Source organism: Phasianus colchicus, chromosome 1 (genome assembly GCF_987193195.1).
Source record: "Phasianus colchicus chromosome 1, bPhaCol1.hap1.1, whole genome shotgun sequence".
Taxonomy (NCBI): Eukaryota; Metazoa; Chordata; class Aves; order Galliformes; family Phasianidae; genus Phasianus; species Phasianus colchicus.
In genome coordinates, this window is record NC_143436.1 from 117,335,669 (window position 1) to 117,344,415 (window position 8,747).

Below are 8,747 nucleotides of genomic sequence, written 5' to 3' on the forward strand. Positions count from 1 at the left end.
TCCACTGAGTAAGAAGGAAACATCGCACATCTCTATTTCTGGAGTTATCTGGCTAATTTACTGTGTGTAAGCATAATAACAGTTATGTGCTGTTGTTCAGTGATACTATATTCTCTTCAAAAAAGATACGCAGGCAAATGAGCTCCATTGTTTCTACTGCAAATGTAAATCCAGAAATCTCCACAAAGGCAGTAAAGTGTTGTAAACGAAGGTGAATTTGAACAAAGAAGTGTTGGGATCCCACAAATAATCACACTGCTGCATCTCCTAATGGCCATGCTTCAGCCCCTGATTTTCACAGAGCATGCCCAGATTAAAGACCAGGGTAACTCTGTGTGCTCCAAAATGGCTGTAAAGCAGGTAGCTAGGAAAAGCCTGCGAGCTTTGTACCACTGCTGGATGCAAGAGGTATTCTAACACCTGGGTGAGCTGGGGTGCCGGTGGGACAGGAGTAGACATATATAAATTGGAGCTGAGAAGAGGCTTTGCTGAGAGGAAGTTGTCCCTTGGCTTTTCTGCACCTTCACAACAGGAGCTAGCAGAGCAGCAATGTAACCAAGGACTGGTTTAGTCTGTGTGGTGAGCACATTTGCCAATACTGGAAAAGGGAGGAGCAAATTCTCACATGTTTGTCTCCCCAACCAGCAGAACTGCTCTTATCAGACAAGAAATCTCCCAGCCGCAACGCACCTTCTGGACCTGTGTTGATGATATTGGACTCTCCATGACTAAATGGACATGCTGTAGCCATGGGGCTCCGTAGGTCTTGTTGATGGTTGGGCTTGATGATGTTGAAGGTATCTTTTCCAACCTAAATTATACTTCTGTGATTCTATGACAAGTTGTGAAACCTGAAAGTTGGGAGATGTGGCTGGGCACACGCCAGGTCCTGTACTGTTGCCCTGATGCTGAGTGAGGGGTGATATTTAGGGTTTAATGTGTGTTAGACAAGCTCTGTGATCTTGTGGATGTGCGCTGCCCACAGTAGCAAGCACTTCATGCATCATTAGATTGTGCAATAATTGGCTATCACGAGCTCCTTTACAAGAGGAGAAGTGATTTTCTTGGCATCACATTTTGTGTAAGTGTGCCATTAGTCATGTGCCAGTGCCACTATATTTGACTTGTTTGTTGTCTGATGTTTCAGGTGAATCCTACTTAAGATTTATTCTTTAATTTTCACCACGCCAATGTAAAACATACAATTTGAGCACACCTTTTGCCATAAGGTTGGAAAAAAATGCATCTTGATGCAAAAAGGCTGTCGAGATTTGAAACTTCTCAATGACAAATGGTAGAGACACCAAATACCTTGTTCCTGTATATCACTACTTTGACTGTGATGTGCTTTTTATAAAACACTGTGGGTTTCATTCTTGTCCTCAGAATACCCTTGGAACTGAGGCGTACAGTCCCAGCAGCGTTATTATGCTGACAAAAAAGATTTTAATTTTTAGACAGTTATAAAATATATGAATGCAGGCATAACGTCTTAATTGCATAATGTAATACCAGGAATAGCTCACCAGTCATGTTAATCAGATCATCATTCACTCAAAATCCCAATCATCTGCAGTATCTCTTGTCTAAATGGAGGTCAGAAAAGACGCTGGTAGGTCAGTAATTAGTGCTGCTACTGAAAGCTGGTGCTCAGTGAATGGGACAGTAATTGGGAGTTGTATGAAATTTGAAATATTTTACATGAGTGGCTGGTACAATCTTGGTTGTTTTTTTTTTTTTTTTCTCGTGTTCCTATGTATTCTCATCCACTTGACTTTATAATGCTTTCTGATTTGAACGGTCCACAAACTAAAGGAAGAATTGTCTTCAAATCGTTAGTTCTTCAGTTAATGCAGCTGATGTAAAGTCAGTGTTTTCAAATTAATCCGAAGTCTGTACAGCACTGCATCTGTTCCATTCAGTTATGTCCATTTAAAATGATTATAATAGAAATTCTGCCTTGCTGAGAAAGCTCCACACAGCTGGAGTCTTCCTGTTAACCTGTATAAAACCACCAGGCAGCACATCTTTCTTGTTAGCAATTCTGCATAGTGCCAGTATATTTCAAAGCACTTGGATTTCTAGAAGTAACGTCAGGAAGACTGAAAAGATGAATAGGAGTGTTGTGTGCTTTTTTAGGAAAACTAATATATTAAACAAGTGAATAATAATTACAGACCTAGCAGAATTGCTGTTTTCTTGTATAAAGATTGCCTAAATAACTATGCCTATCTTTGGCAAGATTCTTATGAATGTTGTGAACATCAAGAACCACGTTAGGATAAAGATCTAAGAAAAAACTGGTAGCTAAAACTGAGCTCATCAATAATTCAAAATAGTTCTGGGGAACGCCATTTATTTATGGGAAATGCCTGCCTGGAGTTGCGAGGCTGTGGGGGTGCGATTGCTGCTCTCTGCCACAAGGTGTCAATGTTTTACCAAAATCAGCTTTGAAAATCCACTCTACGGGGAAAATACGCAAAAATTCATTTGCCTGGCATTTTAAGAACTGGGAAACATACACAGATAATTATATAGTTTCTAGCTGCATGAAGAATGTAGAAAATGGCAACCTGTCAAAGACTAAATCAGAAAGCGCTCCTTGACACCTATTAATCCCAGCAAGCTTTCAAGGTCTCCAGGCTTGTTTTCTCCTTCCTTCTATAAAGGCATACAGCATGGCCATTTGATTTCTGTCCTTTGATATGTGGTAAGGGATTTTTTAATCCATTTTTTTTCTGTTTGTGAAGAGTAGGTGTGGCATTTGGAGCAGATCAGGTGCTGCCCCTCACAGGTGTGTGTCAGACCCACAGCCACTGCATCTGCCCCTTGCTGCTTTGCTTGCTTTTGCTTTGCTGCCCTGTTATCTTCTGGACATGAGGGCTGGTGTTGATACACAGCAGTTCCTAGGATACTGATCTGTTACAGGTAACAGTGCTGTTATAATACCTCAGTATGACTATTAAGCATATGGGCTCAAATGTTAATAAAACAGTTTTCTGCAAGAGCATCCGCCAAATAAGACTCCGTGATTATTAATCCTTTTGGGAGATTTTCCAGGTAGATACCTAGCTGGCAAAACTTAGTTAAATTTATCAGAGAAAGCCTGTGGGGGTATTCATCATTTCTGTAGGGCTCCTCTAGTGCAGTGCTGAGAGCTGGCTGCTCAGCCAGGATTTCTCCTCTGCTCTGAATAGGGACTACAAAGGAAGCTGCTCAGGCATTGCATTATTTTTTTCTATGCTGAAGGCAGCCAGAAACACTATTTCTAAAGGAGTTCATTGTGCAAAAGCCTTCAGAAAAGCTAGGGGATGAAAGAGAGAGGGAAAAGGAGGGAGCAAGCTGAGTTGGCATTTACTTGCAAGGCTGGAAGAAGCCCTGGGAAAAAGGATGCACCAAGAGAGTTGTAAGGTGTAGTACATGGGAGGCAGCACAGTAGGTGGGCAGGTATTTGTTGGGATTTTCTGCCCAGGTGCTTATGCCCTTGGAGAGGACACTTGAGTTTCTTAACATCAGATGTATCTCTGAATGGTTGAGTAGGAAAGTTTGCTATGTTAGCAGGAGCCTCTTGGTGCATAATGCAGGCATTTGCTGTTAGACAAAAGATGGTTGAGTTCTGAGCCATGAAAGCCAGATACAGCCAACTTGTATATATCCATGTATTATGAATGTAGCAACTTAATGAAAAAAAAAATCTCTCTTTTGCATTAAATTGTACCACTGACAACTGAAAATGGATGTTAAAGACAGTGAGTAGATCCTCCATTTTGCAGTCTGTCTTGGAAATTTCAGTGTACCTTTAAAATTTAAAAACCATCAGAAACGTTCTTTCAAATTGGAATGAAGAATGCTGACAGAGTGGCATACGAAAAGCTTGCTGAAAGTAAAGATCTTAGTTGTTACATCTTCTGTAGATAAACAGTGACACACTCTGAAGAGCATACAGGCATTTGATAAAAGGGAATTTATCCAAAGGTTTTTTGCAGGATTACAGAAAGATGTTAGGGTGTGTGCTAATTATCAGTCGGGCCTGCCATATGGAGAGGCTCTATTGCCTCAACTTTTCTTGTAAGTTTTAGCACTCGTGAGTTATAGATACGATATTTGAGCAGTCAGAGAGCAAAGCTCCTATCAAGGATTTTTTCTATGATTCAGTATTGATACTAAAAGATAAAATAGTAAGATAGCACATAGATTCTTTCCTGTTTTTCTTTTTTCACCAATGAATGTACTAAACATACTCTTTGATCTTATGCACTAGGCAAACTAAACTTTGCATGATGTTTCCTCCAGGGATGTCACCTCACAGAGCATGCTGACAGCACCAGCAGTATGGCATCTTCTGTGTTATGTCCTGGAATCTCACCTGTTCTTGCTATTAGCCCACGCATGTACACATCTTCTCTGGCAGGTTTCAGTGTCCTTGGCTATTTCGTTCTGCTTTTATTTATGCTTTCAGTAGTTTTCATTAGCTAGCATATGTATACTAGTAAGTATTTCTGAAAATCAGTCTTCACAAATAAATTGAATAAATTGAACTTCAAACAAAATGGAAGATAATCAGTGGTAACGATTAATCTGTCTTCCACAAATGAACTGCAAGTGTCAAGTAATAGTTACAAGAATCACAACTCTTTCATTAAAAAAAAACCCACCAACCTGGGAGCTTTCACTGTGTGCTCCAGCCTTGGAGGATGCACAGCTTTATCCCTCCCTTTTGCCTCTGCGTGTCTCAGCATGGATGCTCAGCCACAGATGAGCCACCTCTGGCAGCCATGGCAGTGAGGATGAGGTGAGGACAGGTGAAGGGCCCTTGGCACTCACACAGCCACGTTGCCAGGGCTGTATGTCCTGCAGTGGATGGATAAGGTTTTGGAGAGAATTCTGATAGTGTGCTGCAGCCTCTCTGAAAATATTTTTGCTGATGTTCAGAGCAGCGAGGCAAAGAAATGCTAATACTCATTTCAGGGCTTGACAATTTCATAAGAGTTTTCTGCATCTGCCAGATTTACAGTAGCTGCTCAGGAGCTACTTATGCAGGCACTGTTTGGTCCCTGAATACCTTCCAGGCAGTGTGTTATCATGTATTTCGTTTGTATAGCCTGCTTTTTACACAGTGGGTATTCAGTAGATTCGCTGAAGTCAAGCTGTCATACATCAAAGAAAGGGACAAATATCCAAGTACTATTTGTCTTTTCAGAGTCCTTCCAAGCTAAATAGGCTGGCTCTGGTAGCATGCAGTGACAACACTCAGTGCTCAGTCAGATTTTGCTCTTAAAATAGGTGTCCTTGTATAATTACCACTGACCACAGTCAGGGCTAGCATGAGATATGATAACATAATGATGGTAATATCAGGGCACTGAGAGTACCCAATTCTGCTGCTATCTTGATTAAATACTAAAGAGCTGTTTGGGCACTGGGTACAGGAACAAGAGGGATGCAAAATAATTTCTAACGGGTGGGAGAAAAAAACAACAGTATTTCAGGGGACTGCTCTGGCTATCAAACTTCACACTCACCAGACTTAACCTGCTTTTCCAGCCCCAACCAGATTGTACTGCTTAAATGGACAGGTGAGTCAAATCAAAGACTTGAATCTGGAAAAGATAAAGAAAAATTGAGATCCCTGGGGATAATAATTCTCAATAAAAAAAGTCTGCTTTGGAAGACCACTTAAAAAGCAGATATTTAGAGACCAAACTACTTTTTGTTCTTTCCCACCACGTCATTATGTTAATCAAAAGAGATGCAGATGACGTCTACCAATATCATACTAATATTCAGAGGCACTTAACTCCTGTTTTTACCTTTGAAAATCTTCCTCCATGATAGCAAATACATCTTCTTCAGCATCAGGTCTGAGAAATGTGTGTTCTATATTAAAAAAAATACTAATATCCTAATTTGGAATAAAAAAACCAACATACTGGAGGAACAACTGAGCCTTTCTGTGTGGTGAGCAAAGTGAGTGGATAAGAGGAAAGCAACAAATTATTTCAATTCTGCATGACATTTTGGCCACGCATTTCCTAGAATCTTGTGCTAAAAACATTCAGATTTTCCTACTGAGGCACTATCATAAAGATTAAGAACTTAATAGATAGTTAGAAATTATTTAGGATACAGGTAACAGCAAAACATTGATCTAGGAACAAGTTTAGGCCTTCTTTAACACTATCCCTGGTTAGCAGCATGTGAAAACCATACCGTTTTCTATTACTTTTCTTGCTGCTATTTGTTATTTCTGCACAGAAACATTTGGGAGAATCTATGATGCTCTGGAGAACTGTTGTATGGAATACAGGGAGCAGAGAAGATTTTTTAAGATCCTTATGGTCATTCCCCAAAGACAATCTGTTCTTTGCAAGCAGTAAGATAAATTTGGTAGTGAATGATGCTGACTTAGGGAAAGGGCGAAACAAAACAAACAGGCTTTAAATAAATCAGATTCTTGGACAGAAAATGAAGTAGGATTAAATTTAGAAATATTTTTGCCTCAGAAATCAAGTGGAAATCCGAAATTTTCAGTGAAGTAAATTAAGATTGAGAAAATAATTTAACACTAGTTGAGAAGGGATTCATTGCAATCTATTGAATTCAATAACAAGAATAAGTATTCCTCCTGAAAAGCTGACAGGTTGAATTTCAGGCCTTAGGTGTTTAAAAAATCAGGATGACAAAACTCTTATTTCTAGCTACATACATTACAAAATGAAGCCAAACATGACCCCTTCTCTCTGCTGATTCTGTTAAAAATAGATTGCAGACAAACGCAGCACTGAAATTTTTTAATCATGTTTTTGCTAAATGCTTCCTCAGTCCTTTCTGCCTTTGCTGTCCTCTGAAGACAAATTCTGATGACCACCTATAGACCTTTTCCTCTCTCCCTTTGGCAGGCCCTAGAGCCACCAAAGGGCCGTGGAGATGGGGCAGCCCTCTATCATGGTGCCAGACATGGTGCCACATGGCCCGGCCACGTCGCTGCTACTGGCCTCAGTGGCAGCAAGTGTGGCCTTGGCTCTGCAGCTCTCACCCAGGCTCTCCTCACAGCCTATATCACAAACAGGCATGGTTTGTTCCACTCTACATCACACTGGTATATGATCCTGAGGTTATTTTCTAGGCATAATTTAGTGCAAACAGCATGATGTTCTGCTTTTACAAACAAACAGGAAAGAAGCAAGAGGTACCAACTGTTTAGCTTTCCCATCAGCTATTTTTTGGAATGAACAATGGCTAAAACTGTGTACCAAGAGGACTGACATAATATAATTTACTTTATTCTGCATTATAATATAAATTTCTTGTTCCGTGGCTCCAGCCACTGTGTTTTATATCAGAATAGCTGATGATGCAAACCAGATTTCACTCCTGCTGAGACCTTGCTCCCTGATCTTTCTTCCATTCATTTGGAAAAAAAAAAAAACAAAAACGGCAGTTTCCTTCCAAATTTCTCCCCCAAAAGCTTTTAAGAGATAAACATTACCCCCTTCCTTTATTGTAACGTAAACTTGAACCCATAAACTTTTGTTAAAAGAGTATAAATCTTTCCCCTCCAGAAGTTATCTGCCATGTTTCTTCTTATCCTTCGGATGACTGCAGTAATTTTTATACTATGCTGTCGAGAGTGTAATGTTAAGTGCTTCATTAATGATGATTTGTGTCATTGAAAAGTTTAAAATGGGCAGATCTTGGCAAGGGCCTGACATTATTTATTTTTGTTCTTTGTATTAAACTCTGCAAAGAACATTTTAAGAGCAGTTTTGCATCTACTTGGAGATGCTATAAGCAGTATTTCACATGCCATTGCCTCAGAGACAGCATTAATCAGGAGAACAATAATAATGGGTGCACACATCGGTAATAAATATTTGCATTTATTTGTAATAAAAGGGGTACATCTCACTGTTTGATAAGAAGGAAATAAGCAGAGAGATGCTTGTCTGCATTTGGAAGTAATGATGATTCTGGAGATTTGCTGCCAGAAGGGTTAAGAAAGAATAATTGCACCTCAAGGACCCAGACCCTGCAGAGCATGGTACAGCAGGGCAGCAGGCAGAAAATGTCAGTGGGACAGGTTGGCCTCCCTGGAGTGCCCTTCTTCAAAGGAAAACCACAGCACGCAGCTCACTCTGGGGATGGGGAGTGGTGAAGCAGCACAGGAGGTAGGAAAGGATGGCTGGATGTTGTGATGTGCTGGTGGGCCTGATGTGGGACCTGCCCCTGGGCATGAGGCTATCCAGCTGGGTATTGCTGGGAGAGCAGACCAGGGACAGAACTCACACTGAAATACAGTTGGGGTAACAACATAGTAACAACACAACTCAATGTTCCAGAACTCCAAGGCTTTGTTTTTTAAATCTATTTAAATAGCAACCTTTTCTATTTTTTTTTTTTTTTCCCCACAATATTACATAATATAAGAGAAAATAGAGGCCCATTTGCTAAGCAAAATTCTTTCTGCTAAATACCAACTCTGGATGGTATAAACCACGTATGTATTTGTTGTTTAACTGCAGTTTTTGTCTAATGTACAAAAAATACGAAGTTTACTGGAAGCAAGCCTGGGAGAGATATAATTTTTTTGACTACTTGACATGTGAACAGAGATTTTTCTGCAGCTTAAGTTTCATATGACCTCACTTAAGCCCCAGGCAAAGGCAATGTCAAATGCTTGGTAATCTCTTGTGTGTTTTAGTTCACTCTGACTGCGTTTCTCTAGTGGCAGTGTAGTGCATAAGTGT